Raw genomic sequence first — 19,538 nt, forward strand, 5'->3', positions numbered from 1 at the left:
TATGTTTGGAGAGAGCAAGTTTGCGTCGACTTCTCAGGCGTACAAATTTTGTGGATGTTTGTAATCACATTACAGGCTTATTACTAAAGATAAGCATATGCTATTTGGTACAAAGATTTATTGTATCTTCATGAAATTTTAGGAAATGTTTTTGGAATTTTAGATACATCTGTAGTCGCCATATAGGCTTAGCTTTACTAATAGAAATCTTAGCTGTTTGAGGCGAAATTTTGTTGAGCATTAAGTGTTACATTTTATACTATTTTAAAAATTGTATTAAAATAGGAATTTTAGTAATCTGAAGACAAGACGTGATAACAAAAAAGAAAATGGAGACGTAATGGGTTCAGTGTAGCTTCTGTTTGAATTGTTATCATGCTAAGTGTCAATGATAAGTGCTAGATGACTTACTTGCAAGAATTGTGACAGAAGATGGAACATGGCTCCACCATTTTGGACCAGAGACAGAGGTAGACAATGGAGTGGCATCATGCAAATTCACCAAAGAAATAGAAATTCAAAAGTACACCTTCGGCAGGAAACGTTATGGCTACTGTGTTTTTCGATTCAGAAGGACTCTTGCTTGTGGACATCATGCCACACGGAACCACCATTAATTTTGACGGGTATGTTGCAACTCTCAAGAAACTTCAAGTTCGACTGAGTCGTGTTCGACGACCATCGGGAGAAGCAGGATGTTCTGCTATTTCACAACGCACAGCCATATGTCAGTCACAAGACCACAGACCAGATCAGAAAATTCGGATAGACAACACTGAAACATCCGCCTTACAGTCCTGAACTGGCACCGTGGGATTACCATGTCTTTGGTAAACTGAAGGATCCCTTCGCGGAACGAGGTTAGAAGATGACTCCCTTGTGCACGCTGCTAAAGAGTGACTCAGACGTGTTGGTCCAGACTTTTACCGTGCTGGTCTACAGGCCCTCGTTCCTAGGTTACGTAAGGCAGTTGAAAGGGACGTGGATTATGTGGAAAAGTGACACTTTGTTCCTTAAGGATGCAGCTACATTCTGTGAAAATAGCAAAGCTGTAGGATAAAAATATAATTTTTAAACAAACGTTATGCATTACTTTTGGAGTTACCCTAGTAATATAGGCTATAGCAAAGTCCGTAATAAAAGTGTTCACCCTTTCAGGGCAAAGAAGATCCCTTTTCAATTTCAATTTTTACTTTTATTTCATTGTTATTATGTGTTGATATGTATTTCTATGTTTTCTTGCTATGAATATTAGACGGAATGACTATGTTTGAAGTCTTGTAACAACAAATGAGAATTCCATTTGACTTTAATGAATTTTTCCACAATTCTTCTACCTCTCACGAAATTATCAATGCAATATCACGAAATTAACAAGGTTATCACGAAATATCCAACCTTTCAGCTTAAGTTATAAAAGTGGTTTTTGGCACATATTCAAGAACGTATCCAATCTTTTATGTCTCCTGATTTGTGCAGCAAGTTATCGTCTTTTAGATGAAAAAATCGGAATAAGGATATATTTACACATTTGCATTTTAAATTAGTTTTCATGAAATTATCACGAAATTACCAATGTTTATCCTACTCCCTTCAAATAACTTATGAGTTTTTTTTTACTTCCTATCAGAGCAGAGAGGAGAGAGAAAGGAGTTGACGGTTTTAAAAATCTACTGAAGTATATTTAACTAGAGACGTAAAATTTAAAATGGAGGTTACTCTTTACAATTTTAGTTAAACATTCTTAGATTCTTTAAGTACCACCTCTTAAAGTACCGGTGAAAGACAGAAGTGAGTGAAAAATTCTCATGTCATCCGATCTCGAAGAAAGTCGATATCTGGGGATCTTCGCGACCACGAATACGAAGAGGGTATTATTTTGTCCGACTTTGAATCTAAAGTGGTGGAGTGGGACAAAAAGGAGTGAAAATTTAAATGAGGTATTTCAGGGGTTTTCGAGACGAAAATTACGAAATAATACAATTTGTGCGAATTCAATATGGCAGTTTCAGTACTAGTTTATGAATTATATTTAAAAAGTGAAACATCGGATAACGCTGATAGAGATAAACGCAGTAAACAAATGTACAACATTTGAAGGGGTAATGTAACACATTTCGATAGTATACATTTAGTAAAATCCAAAAGTGTAATTTCTACATACTTTGAATGAATTTTGTGTTGGAATTTAGTATAGTCATCAGCTAATACCTCTAGATTGACAAAAAAATTTTTAGAATTAATAAAATATTTACTGTGAATGGTAATTATATTTTTCAATTGTTGCAATTTGTACAGGTAAAATTGGTTTCTCAGATATTTCGTACGATTTTTTATATTTTAAAATGCTTTCTTCTCTGTCTTATTCACGTGTGTTATGAAATTATTGTCCTTTCAATATCCATTGCAATCCTATTTATTATACCTTTATATAAATCTAACTTCCGAGGCATGCAATTTTACCCAATTAACCAAATTAATATTTTGATCAATACGAAGAATCGTAATTTTACTAACATGAATTGGCGCACGACCAGTAGAAGATCCCTACATTATTACTAGACAAATCTTGTATATTGATCTGGTAAGTTTACGATTATATATATATATATATATATATATATCCAATGCTTTTTTCCTTTTAATTTATGAAATGTAGGAGGCTTATTGTAAAATTATTGCGAAGGAAAGTCATTTACATGTACAGTATTTAAGGTATTCTTTGAATCAGATTGTACCGTGGTGTGTTTCATAATAGTGATATAAGCTGCGGGTATGAAAATGTAAACAACGACTCAGAATTTTATCGTCAGTCATTCATGCAGCTCAAATAAACAATATTGGCTCGCCTACTGGAAATGTTATCGAGATCACCTGCCAAAATCACTGCCTCCGACTGTAACACTCGATTGGCGTAGGCCATATGCCTTCTTATTCTGTAACCGCTTTAGTGAAAAGATAGAATTCCATTGTGCTGGATGTTGTAAATCGTTTTAAAGAAGGAAAAACAGTAATAAATTTTCAAAGAGAGATCTTTAGTAATAGGGATGAACGTTGGCTACTCAACAAAGTGAGTGCTAATCCAAAGTTATCTGCACCTAAGTTGGCTTTGGAGACTGAAAAATGTTTAGGGAAGAAATGTAACCCTGAAACAATTAGAAATGTATTGAGAAAATACAACTACCGAGGAAGGAACCGTTCCTTAGTGAGATCAACAGGAGGAGAAGAATACAATTTGCTAAGGACTACATAAATAAGGATTTTGAATTTTGGAAAATGGTTCTATTCACCGATGAGAGTAAGATAAAACTTTTTGGTTCAGGTGGGAGCGTTTATGTGTAGCATAAGCAGAATATGAACTTCGAGAAAAAATCTAAGACTCTCTATGAAACACGGTGGAGGATCAGTTATGATATGGGGTTGTATGGCTGCTAGTGGGGTCGGTAATTTTGAGTTCATTGAGGACACCATGGACCAGGATGTATAGGGTAAACTAGGGTCTGTTGGACAGTCGGGCATGTTGGACACTCTGTACTTTAACGTGTTACCTCGCCACTTGTGGAAACCACATTCTGCTAGAAGTCAATGACGGAAGTAGCCACGAGTGATCAGAAATATAAGGCTCTGAAAGTACGCACTTGACTTCTTTACAACTGTTATGGATATATTAATTTGTCCTGCAGAATTTATCTGTAATACTGACACTTAATATTTTAGGAGAAAAATTCGCTCCGGCGCCGGGGATCGAACCCGGGTCCTTGGTTCTACGTACCAAGCGCTCTGACCACTGAACTACGCCGAATTCAATTAACGGCACCGGATCGAACTTTCCCTAAAATATTAAGAGTCAATATTACAGATAAATTCTGTAGGACAAATTAATATATCTATAACATTCTCTCAGCTAGCAGTGCATAATAACTGCGGATTCCCGGCCAACAAGTCACTCAGCTGAGTGCGCTCTTAGTATAATAATAATAATAATAATAATGATTTATTTAACCTGGCAGAGTTAAGGCCATACGGCCTTCTCTAACACTCAACCAGGAGTAAAGACTGCGTTACAAAAACATTACAAATTTACAAATTACACTACAATTTTACGCACAAAATTGAATAAGATAATAATAATAATAAAAAATAAACAACAAATAAGAACAAATCGGACATAATATATAACATACAGAAAGAAAGAAAAAAGCATAATAATATGTGAACAGCAGGTCAAAATAAATGAGGCATACAAAAAAAAGACAATTAATAATAATAATAATAATAATAATAATAATAATAATAATAATAATAATAATAATTAAATAAGAATAGTAATAATGATGATAATAATAATAATAATAATAGTAGTAGTAATAAAATAGTGCAGTACAAAGTATACAGTGAATACAATATTTCTAAGTACACACAATAAGGAAAATTAAGATTATATATAGCTCAACTTATCACATTAGAGATATAACATTATCGGAAAATATGAAAACAAAAATATAAAATAAGTTGAATATCATTAGAACATAAAAAAAAATGTGAAAACGTGGAAACATGCAATACAACACTTGTCATAATAGTAAGTTAGTTTGGCAACTCGTCATAAGATAATTTTCTAACTTTGATTTGAAAGAATTCAATGTTCGGCAGCCCTTGACTTCAGGCGGCAGAGAGTTCCAGTGACGAGAGGTAGCAACAGTGAAGGATGAGGAATACAGAGACGATGCGTGAAGTGGAATTTCTAGCGTGTTATCGCGTTGTGATCGAGTATTAATATTATGATAGCGAGAGAGAGTATGAAATCGAGCGAATAAATAATAGGGGGATGAAGAGTGCATAATTCGATATAAGAGAGAAAGTGAGTGCAGATTTCTCCTCTCATGTAACCTAAGCCATGATAACTTCTTGAAAGAAGGTGAGATATGATCATAGTATCGAACATTACAAATGAAGCGGACGCACGCGTTATGAACACGTTGTAGTTTCTGAGCGGAATCAATCCTAAGATCACTGAACAAAACGTCGCAATAATCGAAGTGAGGTAGAATGAGTGTCTGTACCAGCGTCTGTTTTAATTTAGATGGATAATGATACAATCTTTTTAGTGAATGGAGAATAGAGAATGCCTTCTTACATGTATATTTAATATGCGTATCCCAATTGAGATTAGATTCGAAATGTACTCCGAGATTTTTGACGGTAGAGCTAAAATGGCAGTTGACATTGGATACACGTCAACATATATATATATATATATATATATATATATATATATATATATATATATATATATATATATGCCTAACTTGGAGTCAGGCCACAAAGGGAAACATCGAAGGAGGAAAGTTCGATCCGGTTCTGTGGTATAACACTGGTCAACAAAATTTAAACTTTTGTCTGTTAAATGGGAAACAATGGGTGATTCTAGGTGACTTTTTGTGCTGATTTCAAATCTTTTTACAGAACTTTTCTATCGCCCAGACTTTTGAGTAATCACGTGAAGAACATTTTTCGAATCTATACATTATAGTATTACGATATCTTAGCTGAAATTACATTTATTGACCTAGAATGTATGTGAAGCATATTTTCGGCTGTACTTTGCTTGAGGTAAATCACTCTTCAATATCCAACAATAGCCTGCCAACATATTTGGACATCATTTACCCTGGTAGAGCCTTTCCATTTCCACGATGTCCTGGTGGAAATGCTCCCCGTGCTCGTCGCTCACAGCCCTAGGTTTTCAGGAAAGAAATAGAGATGGGATGCAGAAAATGTATTTTTTAAAGACATATTACATCCTATGAACTTGTAGTTCTCAATCATCTCACTGACAAGTTCTCTGTAGTTCTCAGACCTGAAGTTTCCTCAAAAGTTCGTGGCAACATTTTTGAAATTCTTCTTCCATATTTAAGTGGTTTTCAAATTGCGTATCTTTCATCAGTTCCCTTTTTTGAAGTCAACAAATATTCCTGCTTTTAGTTTAGTTTCACTGAATCTTGGGAACTTATTTTTCAGGAAGAGAAATGCACTGCCATCACGATCCATTGCTTTCACAAAATTCTTAATCAAGCTTAGTTTGGTATGCAGTAGAGGCAGAAAGATTTTTTCAGAACTCCTGAATTAAAGTGACTCTCTCTTTGACCAGTTCTTTTTTTATATAATGATTACTTTTATCTCTGCTATCCAACATGCACAAGAAGCAGCAAAATTTAGTATAGCCAAGCTGTAATTCAAGTGAGATACCCATTACTTTCAAATCCCCACATATCTGCCAAGAAAAATTGTCACACTTGATAGTGGATAGTAAGAGCGTCATATACTCATAATTTTCCTTCATACCAACTGCATGAGCTAAAGGAATGGATGGATATTTGTTTCCATTATGTAGTAATCATCCTTTCAAACTTGTTTTTGAGGAGTCTATTAACAAACGCCAATCTCAGGTTTATGCTCAACACCCAGTGAATCGAACAAATTCTCAACATCATTGCAGAAAACTAGATCCTACTCTTTAGAAAACAAATGCTCAAATTCCTTTTGGCGTTGGCGAAAGAAACTTATTTTGGTGTTACCTGCAGCAGCTTCCAGCCTTTCAATCTTGAGACGAGTAATTCTCCCTTGCTATTACTTAAACCAAGATCCCGAACCAAATCATTTATATCCTCCTGTGATAAAAAGTGAGGTTCATTTATAGTATCATCTTCCACAAAATCTGGACCATTTTGCAATTCAATCTGAACATCAGGAACACTTTGAATTACTTCAGTCAATGTGATATCATCTGGAGGCGTTGGTATGGGAAGTCCTGGCCCTTGAAGCACCGGCTGAATTGCAGAAACTAAAGATTTATATATAACAGTGTCTAGACTTCAAACTTATTCCAGATATATTTGTCAAGCAGAAGTAGCAATCTGTCAAATGATCCTTAGGTTCGCGCCATATCATTGGGACTTCAAAAGGCATATGGCGAGATCCTTTTAACCAGCTAGTTAATAGTGTTAGGTACACATTTAGCCCATGTCTTGTTCTGGTCTATTTTGTTGTTAAAATAACAATCATAAGTTCTTCTAACTAGAGAAGTAAAATTTGGCCTCTGCGATTTTAAAGTGAGCGCACCACACACTTAACAGAAGTTGTTTAGACCTTTCGAGACATGTTTCTTATACATTATACACTTATACACTACTCCTTACAATGCACTATTAGGTACGGTATTATACACTTCTATCACAATTCAATTGACAACGGAAGAGAGTACAGGATTAGCTTCTTTCTTTAAAGAAAGCTTCTATTCATCTGGGAAATTTACCGTACAATCACAGTTTGTGAGGGAAATGTCATTGTTGTTATTCGTGAATTCACAGGCAACAATACCAAACGTTACAAGTCAATAGTTGACACAATGTAATGAAATATAAATGTAAAATACGCCTTCTAATCATCATGTTATATACCACAAATGCTAATAAACACGAACAAATTTATAAAAAAAAAATGGTGGGTGATGGAAAATTTCTGACTTCATTTTTGGAATTAGCAGATGGCAATACATAAGAAACAAAATCATTGTTGACCAGTGTAATCGGAGGCACCGATTATGGCAGATGACCTCAATGACATTTCCAGTAGGCGAGCCAATGTTTTGTGAGAACTGCGAGAATGAATTGTGATAAGGCTGTCTGTCCTTGTTTATATGTTCACACTCGCCTCTCATATCATTATTATTAATTAATAAACACACCACGGTACAGTCCGCCTCAAAGAATACCTTAAATAGGGGTGACCCGGGCAAAGAGAATAATGCCTATTTCTTAGAAACGCCAACACGTAACGCTTTCTGCTATGTTGGGGAAGAATCCCTACCAGATTTTGCTGCTGGAACTGACTTGTCGTCATTCTAGCTAGTGAGAGAAGAAGTCAGCGTGTGTTTGAAGAAAATTGACTGTTTTCTTAAAATATTTCAAGGTAAGAGGAACAAATGTACAACACACAATACTGCAGAAACGTTTTGTTATGTGATAGTAATATATAGGCGATATGATTACTTCTAAAGTGCCGTACTTTCGAAAAAATTTATTGACGTTTATATTTGTCTAACCTTAAATGAAAAGCGAAGTGGCGTCTGCAGGCAAAGTGAATAGGGCAAAGTGGATAACTTATCCACTATATAAGTGTCAGCTATACTTTTGTATATATTTGTCTATTTTATTAAAGCGTGTTAGATCATTTACATAGTGGAGCCATTAAGTCACACTAATTAAATTATAAATCAGCAACACTGATCTTAATTTTTACTTAAAAAGGTCGTGATGCGTTTTCAGATGGTTTAATTTTTCAAGAGGAAGACGGAGCAAGCCAAATGGTCGGAAGAAGACATGAAGAAAGCACTTGAAGAAATAAAATCTTCCAATCAGTGGTTCTGCTATCTGGCCATACAACCATAACGTGTTTGTTGATGAAGAGTTTGCTCCAGATGAACTTACAGATCGCCCACTTGAGACAGAAATCAGCGAAACGACAGCTGGCTCAGATTTAACAAATTCTGCGGTGCCAGCTTCTTCAACGGCTGAAGAAACAGTTAATGCTTACTCAGAATTAACCACCTCTGTGATGTCGGCATCTTCAGAGATTGACGAAATATTCAATACATCAATTACACTCATTAACATCGTGTTTATGTGTTGATTTAAATTTATTATCAGTGAATAGAAATTGAATAGAAAGGTGAAAATGTTATAGGGATATTCACTTTGCCCGGGTCAATTATTCGCTTTGCCCGTGTACCCGGGCAAAGCGAATAATTAACTATATTTTCTTTCTCAAATCATATCACTCTCCGTAGGTACGAGAAACGAATTGCTGTTTTGTAGATATGTGGACAACATGCGTGACAACCAAAGTCACGAAGTTTTTATTTCTCGAACACCAAAATATAGCCTGTGGCATTGTTTATTCTTACCTAATCCGCTTTGCCCGGGTTTCCTCTACATGTAAATGACTTTCGTTCGCAATGATTTTACAATACGTCTCCTACATTTCATAAATTAAAAGGAAAAAGCATTGCATTGCGTATATTTGAAGAGTCCACTGCAAGAATGATGGATGTCATTTGGAATACATTTTGCAGGAGAAGCAATTGAAAGTTTGAAATGTTTAGCGCTGAAAACTTAACTGAGATTTTCCGATCATTAGTGGACAATGACTATCAATGTTAATGCCATATAAATCTGTATGCACATTCTATATGTCTTAAGCTATGCATTGGCAGTCTTGGTTCATTTTCGACAAGAAAGTACATCCATCATTCTTGCAGTGAACTCTTCATATATATAATCCTACCCTTACCAGATCAATATACAAGATTTGTCTAGCAATAATCTAGGGATCTTCTACTGGTGTTGCGACAATTCAAATCAATAAAATTACGATTCTTCTTATTAATCAAAATATAATTTGGTTAATTGGATAAAATTGCATACTGCGGAATTTAGATTTATATTAAGGTATAATAAATAGGATTGTAATGGATATTACAAAGGCAATAATTTCTTAACACGCAAATTGTGAATAGAATAGAGAAGAAAGAATTTTAAAATATTCAAAATCGTACAAAATATCGGAGAAACTAATTTTCCCTGCACAAATTGCACCAATTGAAAAATATAATTAGCGTTCACAATAAATATTGTATTTTATGAATTCTAAAAAGTTGTTTATTAATCTAGAGGTATTGGCTGATGACTATACTAAATTCCAGCACAAAATTCATTCGGAATATGTAGAAATTACACTTTCGATTTTACTAAATGTATAGGCCTTCTATCAAAAGGTGTTACATACCCCCTTAAATACCGTACATGTGTTACCTGTGTTTATGTATATTTGCGGTATCCGATGTTTCATTTTTTAAAATATAATTCATAGTACTGAAACTGCCATATTGAATTCGCACAAATTGTATTATTCGTAATTTTCGGCTCAAAAACTCCTAAGATATCTTATTTAATTTTTCACCCATTTGTGTCCCACTCCACCACTTTAGGGACAAAGTAGAACAAAATAATACCTTATTCGTATTCTGTGAAAAAAAAAACCTCTCTGTTATCCTGAACTTTCCTAATGGACCTAATGGCATATTCTAGAGCGAAGTTAAAACGTAAAGGTGATAGTGCATCTTCTTGCTTTAGCCCACAGTGAATTGAAAAAGCATCAGATAGAAACTGGCCTATACGGACACTGCTGTAAGTTTCATTGAGACACATTTTAATTAATCGAACTAGTTACTTGGGAATACCAGAGACACATATAGACTCCTGTAATATTTGTTTAGTTTTTGGAGGTGACTGTCCAGAGTGCAATAGAACACTCGGGCGTGCGTGTTTACTCTTATGTCCTACCCATTCCATCTGCGACAGAGATAACCGATCTTGCAGCGGTGAGGAACTCGCTCTCGAGTTCACATTAACAAAATCCATCTGCCAAAATCCGTGGCGCGAACTTATAAGTGTCAATATTACAGGTAAATTCTGTAGGACAAATGAATATATCTATAATATTCTCTCAGCTAGCAGTGCATAATAAGTGCGGATTCCCGGCCAACATGTCACTCAGCTGAGTGCGCTCCTAATATAATGGCAGTTGACATTGGATACACTTCAACATATACGTGGTGTGTCTAAAAAGTTCGGTGAATGGTGTCATATCTGAACGGAAACTTGGCGCATGTCTTTGCGCATGCGCATGGTTCTTCATTGACTTGGGGAGAATCGATACACAGCATGCAATGCATGTTACTGTCAGTGTAAACAGACTGCGACCAGTTGAACGTAGTCATTGTGAGAGGAAGTGTCACAGCGCAATGGAGCAACGTGTAACATCAAGTTCTGCTACAAATTGGGGAAGACTGCAACGGAGACACATGGAATGTTGGTGCTGGTGTACGGGAGGGAAGCCTTGAGCAGAAAATATGTTTACGAATGGTTTAAACGCTTCCGTGAAGGGAAGGAAACAATTGAGGATGAGCCACGTTCATGTCGGCCATCGACAAGCAGAACCCCAGAAATTATCGAGAAAGTGCGACAAATGCTGGCACAAGATCGGCGACTGACTCTAAGATTGATTGCGGAGGAATTGGATATTAGCAAGGACACGGTGCACACCATCGTCCGCGATGATTTGGGTAAGCGGAAGATCTGCTCTCGATTTGTGCCGCACAAGCTCACAGACGAGCAGAAAGCAAAACGGATGGAAACTTCTGGTGATTTAATTTCCATGTGTGACCAGGATCCATTGCTCCTGAAAACCATGGTCACGGGAGATGAGACCTGGTGCTACCAGTTCGATCCGGAATCAAAACGGCAATCGATGTCATGGTGTTCACCGATTTCCCCGCGACCAAAAAAAAAAAAAAGCCGTCTGCAAAATTCCAAGGTGAAAACACTGTTGATCGTCTTCTTCGACAACAACGGCATCATCCACAAGGAATTTGTTCCTGCAGGTGAAACCATTAATACTGCATTTTACCAGTCCATTTTGAAGCGATTGCTACAGCGTATCCGGCGGGTTCAGCCAGAGTTGCACAGGACTGGAAAATGGATGCTGCTCTTTGACAATGCCCCTGCACACTGTGCGATCCGTGTGATCCAATTCCTGGTTCAGAAGATGGTAACTGTTCTTGAACACCCTCCGTACTCCCATGATCTGGCTCCTGCGGACTTCTTCCTGTTTCCCCGCTTGAAGGCGGCCATGAAAGGTGAACGTTTTGCGGACGTGAATGCCATCAAAGATCGTGTGACAGCCGTTCTGCGATCGATTCCACAGGAGGCCTTTGCTGATAGTTTCCAGAAGCTGTACGAACGTTGTCAAAAGTGTGTTGTAGCGGGTGGCGACTATTTTGAAGGACAATAAAGAAAATTTGTCAGAACGGCTGTCACACGACCTTTGATGGCATTCACTTCCGCAAAACGTTCACCTTTCATGGCCGCCTTCAAGCGGGGAAACAGGTAGAAGTCCGCAGGAGGCAGATCAGGGGAGTACGGAGGGTGTTCAAGAACATTTACCATCTTCTGAGCCAGGAATTGGCGCACACGGATTGCACAGTGTGCAGGGGCATTGTCATGGAGCAGCATCCATTTTCCAGTCCTGTGCAACTCTGGCCGAACCCGCCGGATACGCTGAAGCAATCGTTTCAAAACGGACTGGTAAAATGCAGCATTAATGGTTTGACCTGCAGGAACAAATTCCTTGTGGATGATGCCGTTGTTGTCGAAGAAGGCGATCAACAGTGTTTTCACCTTGGAATTTTGCAGACGGCTTTTTTTTTTTTTTTGGTCGCGGGGAAATCGGTGAACACCATGACATCGATTGCCGTTTTGATTCCGGATCGAACTGGTAGCACCAGGTCTCATCTCCCGTGACCATGGTTTTCAGAAGCAACGGATCCTGGTCACACATGGAAATTAAATCACCAGAAGTTTCCATCCGTTTTGCTTTCTGCTCGTCTGTGAGCTTGTGCGGCACAAATCGGGAGCAGATCTTCCGCTTACCCAAATCATCGCGGACGATGGTGTGCACCGTGTCCTTGCTAATGTTCAATTCCTCCGCAATCAATCTTAGAGTCAGTCGCCGATCTTGTGCCAGCATTTGTCGCACTTTCTCGATAATTTCTGGGGTTCTGCTTGTCGATGGCCGCCCTGAACGTGGCTCATCCTCAAATGTTTCCTTCCCTTCACGGAAGCTTTTAAACCATTCGTAAACACATTTTCTGCTCACGGCTTCCCTCCCGTATACCAGCACCAACATTCCATGTGTCTCCGTTGCAGTCTTCCCCAATTTGTAGCAGAACTTGATGTTACACGTTGCTCCATTGCGCTGTGACACTTCCTCTCACACTGACTGCGTTCAACTGGTCGCAGTCTGTTTTCATTGCCAGTCACATGCATTGCATGCTGTGTATCGATTCTCCCCAAGTCTCTGAAGAACCATGCGCATGCGCAAAGACATGCGCCAAGTTTCCGTTCAGATATGACACCATTCACCGAACTTTTTAGACACACAACGTATATGCCTAACTTGGAGTCAGGCCACGAAGGGAAACATCGAAGGAGGAAAGTTCGATCCGGTGCTGTGGATTGAATTCGGCGTAGCTCAGTGGTCAGAGCGCTTGGTACATAGAACCAAGGACCCGGGTTCGATCCCCTGGGCCGGAGCGAATTTTTCTCCTAAAATATTAAGTGTTCTTTACAACTGCCCCAAAGTGTTAGAAACTGCACCCAAGTCACGAGACATAAATATAATAGAACATTTATGGTCTGAATTAAAATTTAAAATACAGCAGCACTCCACAAGAAACAAACATGAGTTGAAGGAAGCCATATTAAAAGAATGATCGAAGATTCCTGCTTATTATTGTGACAATTTGGTAAAATCTGTTCCAACAAGATTGCAAGAAGTTGTTAATAATGAATGATTTCCAACAAAATATTATTAAATTAAAGTTATAGCCTATTTTCACTTTCTACTGAGGTAAAAAATTATTTTATTTTGTTATAATCAGAGTGTGCAAAAGTTTTATTTTGAGACAGAAAACGTTCATTTTGCGTCTAATCATTTATTTTTTCCAGTATTGTTGCAAGAAATAAATCTTAAATACGTATTGTATAATTGTCATATTGAGCAGTATTATAAAGTGTAAGTTTAGTTTAGTTCATTGGCTGTGCTCTTACTTATTGTATTGTATATCGTTTGCTAGTTCACTATATGAGTTTCACTTTGATCCACTGTACATTATGTGTCCGAAGTGCAAACTTTCTCGCATTCTTTTGCTATGTTTTTCACCGATTTTTCACTCTTCCCCATTGCTTTCGCTGTTATTTCCACTGCTCTTTTCAGAGGGATAGCTAGACCATTCTTTTTTCTTCTTTACAGAACTAAAATACATGATATATTATTTATATATATATATATATTATTTAATATACCGAAGTACATATGATACTTCCATGCAGGTATTCTTCGTCATCATACGATGAAAGAGTAATGGAACGGAGAAAAATTCTCTCCATCGCCGGGATTTGAACCCGGTTTTTCAGCTCTATGTGCTGATGCTTTATCCACTAAGCCACACCGGATACCCACCCCGGCGTCGGACAGAATCGTCTGAGTTTAAGTTCCAACTCTTGAGTTCCCTCTAATGGCTGCTCTCTGCACTACGTCATAGATGTCTATGAACGAAGAACTGAAGTCCACACATGTGCTGAGGTGCACTCGTTATGAGTGACTAGTTGGCCGGGAGTGCACCTCAGCACATGTGTGGACTTCAGTCCTACGTTCATAGACATCTATGACGTAGTGCAGAGGGCGGCCATTAGAGGGAACCCAAGAGTTGGAACTTAAACTGAGACGATTCTGTCCGACGCCGGGGTGGGTATCCGGTGTGGCTTAGTGGATAAAGCATCAGCACGTAGAGCTGAAAAACCGGGTTCAAATACCGGCGACGGAGAGAATTTTTCTCCGTTCCATTACTCTTTCATCGTATGATGACGCAGAATATCTGCATGGAAATATCATATGTACTTCGGTACATTAAATAATATATATGATATGCGTAAATCACTTCGTGATTTAAGACGCACTTATTCCGTCGGATCCCGGCCAACTAGTCACTCATAACGAGTGCACCTCAGCACATGTGTGGACTTCAGTCCTACGTTCATAGACATCTATGACGTAGTGCAGAGGGCGGCCATTAGATAGAACTCAAGAGTAGGAACTTAAACTGAGACGATTCTGTCCGACGCCGGGGTGGATATCCGATGTGGCTTAGTGGATAAAGCATCAGCACGTAGAGCTGACAAACCGGGTTCAAATCCCGGCGCCGGAGAGAATTTTTCTCCGTTCCATTACTCTTTCATCGTTAAATACATTATATGTTATCTTTATTTGCGAACATATTTTTTTCGCGGTGACTTCCTAGGCGGAGTTTCCATGTTTCAAAATTACACACAATGCTACCACTACGTAAAAAAATACTTCCGAAGCAGCTGTTGTCAACCTTACAATATGGATTGTGCATATAATAATAATAATAATAATAATAATAATAATAATAATAATAATAATGTTTTATTTTCGCTGGCAGAGTTAAGGCCATAAGGCCTTCTCTTCTACTCAACCAGCCTTAATCAATACAATACATAAATTTAAATTACAAATATTTTCACTACACTTAAAAGGTTCTCCAGCAATAATCTTCACTACACATTTATTTAAATTTAGATAAATCTATAAGGTAAAGTAGTAACTTAATTTATGAGCTAATTTAATTCAATGAATTATAATTAATTTAATATTTGAGATAGCTAGTAAAATGATGAAAATTAATTTAATATAAGCTTACTAGGACTATGTTACAGGGAGAGGACTATCATATACGATCGTGCGATCCGCGGATAGTGCGTAAAATGTAGGATCCTATCGGCAAAGAGGGTAAAACGTGTCAAAAGAAGAGGATTTTAAATATTTATTTACAATTTTATATATATATATATACGGGTGTATTTCATTTATACATTTATAGTAGTTTCTGCATGTAGCACTTCTGTGCTACAATTATTGTAGAAATCGATTGTCGCAAAACATATTTCTATAAATATTGCCCTCCTATGTCTCCAAGCGTAGGTGACATGACATCTTGTTTTTGGTAAACATTATTATAGAGACTATTACTTGTGGCTATTCAAAAATGATGCTGACAAACATTCCTTTGTTTATTTCTAAATATCTCAGAGAAATGGTTTCTCCAAATCTCTCAATAGTATAAACATAATTACTGCAGCCACGTAAGCATGTAATAGCTAATAAGTTGGTTGAAATCTTTTGAGAACCACATTACAGAAAAAGGAAATAAACATATTCAATATATGGGCCTATTTTGTACATACAAAGGAACAAGGAACAGCCTGTTATATATGGTACTTGATTTTGCCAGTCGTGTTTTATGGTAGTGTACGGGCAGTAAGAAATCAGATGTCATTGTGAAAGGTTCTGGCGTGAAATAGTCGCAATGGAATCAGAAGATAGTGATAGTGGCCCTAGTAGGTCCTACTCCCAAAAAATCTACATCCGGTATACCTAAATATACGGAAATAAAATTGTAGAAAATTAAGGTAAAGAATTCCTTAATTTAGAGCTTGAGTTTGCTCTGATGAAACAAATTGTAAAAGGACTAGATGTAGGTTCTGACTCTTATGTTCCTGCTGTTGTTGATCCTTCTGAAGATCTTCCCAAGTTAAGGAGACAACGAAGTGTTTAAAAAATCATTTTATGTGCTGATATTAAATTTTTAAAAATTATTTCCTTATAATCATTAAAAAAATCGTTTAAATAAAACAATGTGGAAGGAGTTTAGATAAAATAATCAGAATAGGCCTATTTTATATGTAGTGTACGATCGTCCAATCAAAAGTACGATAATTTGGAACCAATTGTGCAATTCAGTAAAGCCTCAGGGCTGGCAACTCTGTTCCGAAGTAACTTCCTTTCCGCACAGTGACAGAGCAGCAACTGATTGCATCAATATTTGAGTAATTGCTGCAGTCGAGTTGGTTTAGAAACAAGCCGCCGGTAAAGATGGCTCTCCCGAGTTGCACTGTATCTTCTACATAAAAATTTAAGAGCTTGAGGACTGACGCGTTACTGGTATGGTTTTTGGATTCGAAACCCAACTAGTTTCTCTCCTTAATCTCTCTTTCCTCTTTGACATGTTATTCTGTGTATAAAATATGTACTGTGCAGTAATTTATTTATTGTGTTACTGATAAATTTAAAATAATAGAGGAACAAAAGCATTTCCCACTTGGTAGCTGGATTCACAAAGGAATGCTACCATCATTACATTCTTCACGGCGCATGGTGGTCCAAAATCCATATTTAGGAGGACAAAATTAGAAAAATTACGTGTCAAAAAATGAAATAAAACTCTTAAATTATTTTTCATATGTAAGTGAGTAACACTCAATTGATAATCTTAATCAGCGGAGGTGGCTGCAGAGCGAGATAAGAAGCCGGTGCCATACCATATTTCGACCACCTAGCATTCTTACTCAGCAAGTGTCGCGAGTCTATCGTTTTCTTTGTGCTGTAACTCTGTTGTAGGTTAACTAGGTCTAAAATTACATACCTTAAGGAAATCTTGAAAAAAAAAATGTATTCTTACCAAATTTGTTTTGGCCAATTATATATAACTGATACTACAACATTAACACATATATTAAGATCAACAGAAAGTGGAAAATACTGACAATCTTTAACTGAAATGTATGTTTGAAAATAGATAAATTATGTCATTTTACCCAAGTTACTAGGGTAAAATGACACACTTAAGTTAATTTTTACATAGTTAAAAAAATGATTGTTCTCTTAGATACACTTGCACATTCATTGTGTGTCCATGAGAAACATTTCTTGCACTGTAGCCATGTTTCTTCTGGTTTATATTGGCTGTAAAATTCGTTACAGTACAGACAAGGTGCATCGTTCTCAACATCACCATCGAAGTCCTCTCTTCATCTTGATCCTCACTGCTTAGATCAAACTGAATCTGTGATTTTCCTCTGTTTGCTGAACGCCTTTCTTCTACAGCTCTTCTTTCAGCATCCTTTAATTTTAATTGGCTAATAAAAGAGGTGCTCGATTTGGGACCCTTCATGTGTTCTCATTCTTCTCGCCACAGATCTAGTACCAGAGGGAATCGGGGAGATCTCTTGCTGTGTCACATGAGCTGAAGGCCTCTTTTGTGACGCTTCCTTAGTTGGTGCAGTTAGTGGTGATGGCTCTATCATATGTTCTTTTGCATTTCTTGTTGCTGAACTGCTCTTCTGTGTTGCACCCTTTGGCCCGTCTGTAGGGACTGCATTCGTTAGAGGTCTGTCTGTGGGCGCTGCAAGACTAAATAAGTGATCAGGAAATATGTCCGAATTGAGTGGACAAATTCTCATTTCCAGTCAGAAACATGCACTTGGGTAAAATGACATAGTATGTCATTTTTAGCCAAGTAGGTGGTATGTCATTTTACCCGGAATGAAGAAGAATAAGAAGTAGTGCAAATCAAGATTTCAGGTATAACTCCCTGTAAAGTTGATTTGAATAATTTCGAGGGAAAAATTGTTCCGGAGCCGGGTATCGAACCCGGGACCTTTGGTTTAACGTACCAATGCTCTACCACTGAGCTACTCGGGAACTCTGGTACGTTAAACCAAAGGTCCCGGGTTCGATACCCGGCTCCGGAACAATTTTTTCCTCGAAATTATTCAATAAGAAGTAGTGTTAGTACGAACTAACCTCTTTATGAATTTGGATATTGTAATGCTTTTTATAGAGGGAAATATTCATGTTTTCAGTCATGAACAATATTTCATTAATATCTGAAGCTTAAAAGGACAAAAACTACATAACATACCTCAACAATATTATATCGTCGTGCACTTTTTTCCTTTAGTTGCACCTGCTTCACCAAAAAGAGCCTTCGCTTGCTAAAACTTGGATGTAACCACTGTTTCCAGCTTCTGTGCACTATAGAGCTGTAAATTTAAACTCAGCTTACAGTGTTTTCACAAAACACATAGTATGTCATTTTACCCAAGTATGTCATTTTAGGCCTAACTCCCCTAAGTGGTCATATTTTGGTAATATTTAGTATCAACATGTCAAATAGTTCTTTAGGTACGTAAGAGTATTTGATTTGCTACATTTAATGTTATTATAGCGTGTCAAATAAGCATGAATGGACACAAGACAAAATATAAATATAACCATTGAGTGCAGAATTAGCTAAGGTAGAGGAAAAAAAAGCACTCTTTGTTTCGTTCCGAAATGATTTTTTTTTTCACTCCCTCGAGTATTTATCTCTATTTTAAATGCAGTCTTAAGGTGTGCAGATTTGAGCTAAATTATGCGCACTATTCTTTCCAGGTGCAGTAGTGCAATTTTATTTGAATATCTGAGAACCGAATTTACTTCCGAAGTACAATTCAGGCAATGTAAGGTGACAGCTTGTTAATTATATATCGAATAAGCTTCCCGAGTGCCCAAAAGGTGCAATAATATCTAAAATGTTACATTCCCCCCCCCCCAAGATATTTTATCATTTGAGAGCAAGAGGACAAAGAATATGATTTTTTTTTTTAATGAAATGAACATTGGCTTAGTGTACTACTTAGTAAATTAGATTCTCATCGTAATAGTAATGAAAATTTAGAGAAAACTTACCCCTGGAAAAAGTCGTGGCTGCCCAAGAAAGCTTTTTCATTACAACAAGTATGTGGTCGAAACAAAGACAATCTAAAGACTCAGAGCTTGTATACAAAACAAATGTACTACTTGTAACTACTGTATAAAGTTTCATGAAAATCTGTTAGATAGGAGAAAACTTACTAATTTTGTCTAATTGATAGTTCCTCTTATACCGCCGCAAGGAGAGCTTGTATACAAAACATAAGCTACCTGTAACTACTGTGTAAAATTTCATGAAAATC

Source organism: Periplaneta americana, chromosome 2, assembly GCF_040183065.1.
Source record: "Periplaneta americana isolate PAMFEO1 chromosome 2, P.americana_PAMFEO1_priV1, whole genome shotgun sequence".
In the NCBI taxonomy this organism is placed as follows: Eukaryota; Metazoa; Arthropoda; class Insecta; order Blattodea; family Blattidae; genus Periplaneta; species Periplaneta americana.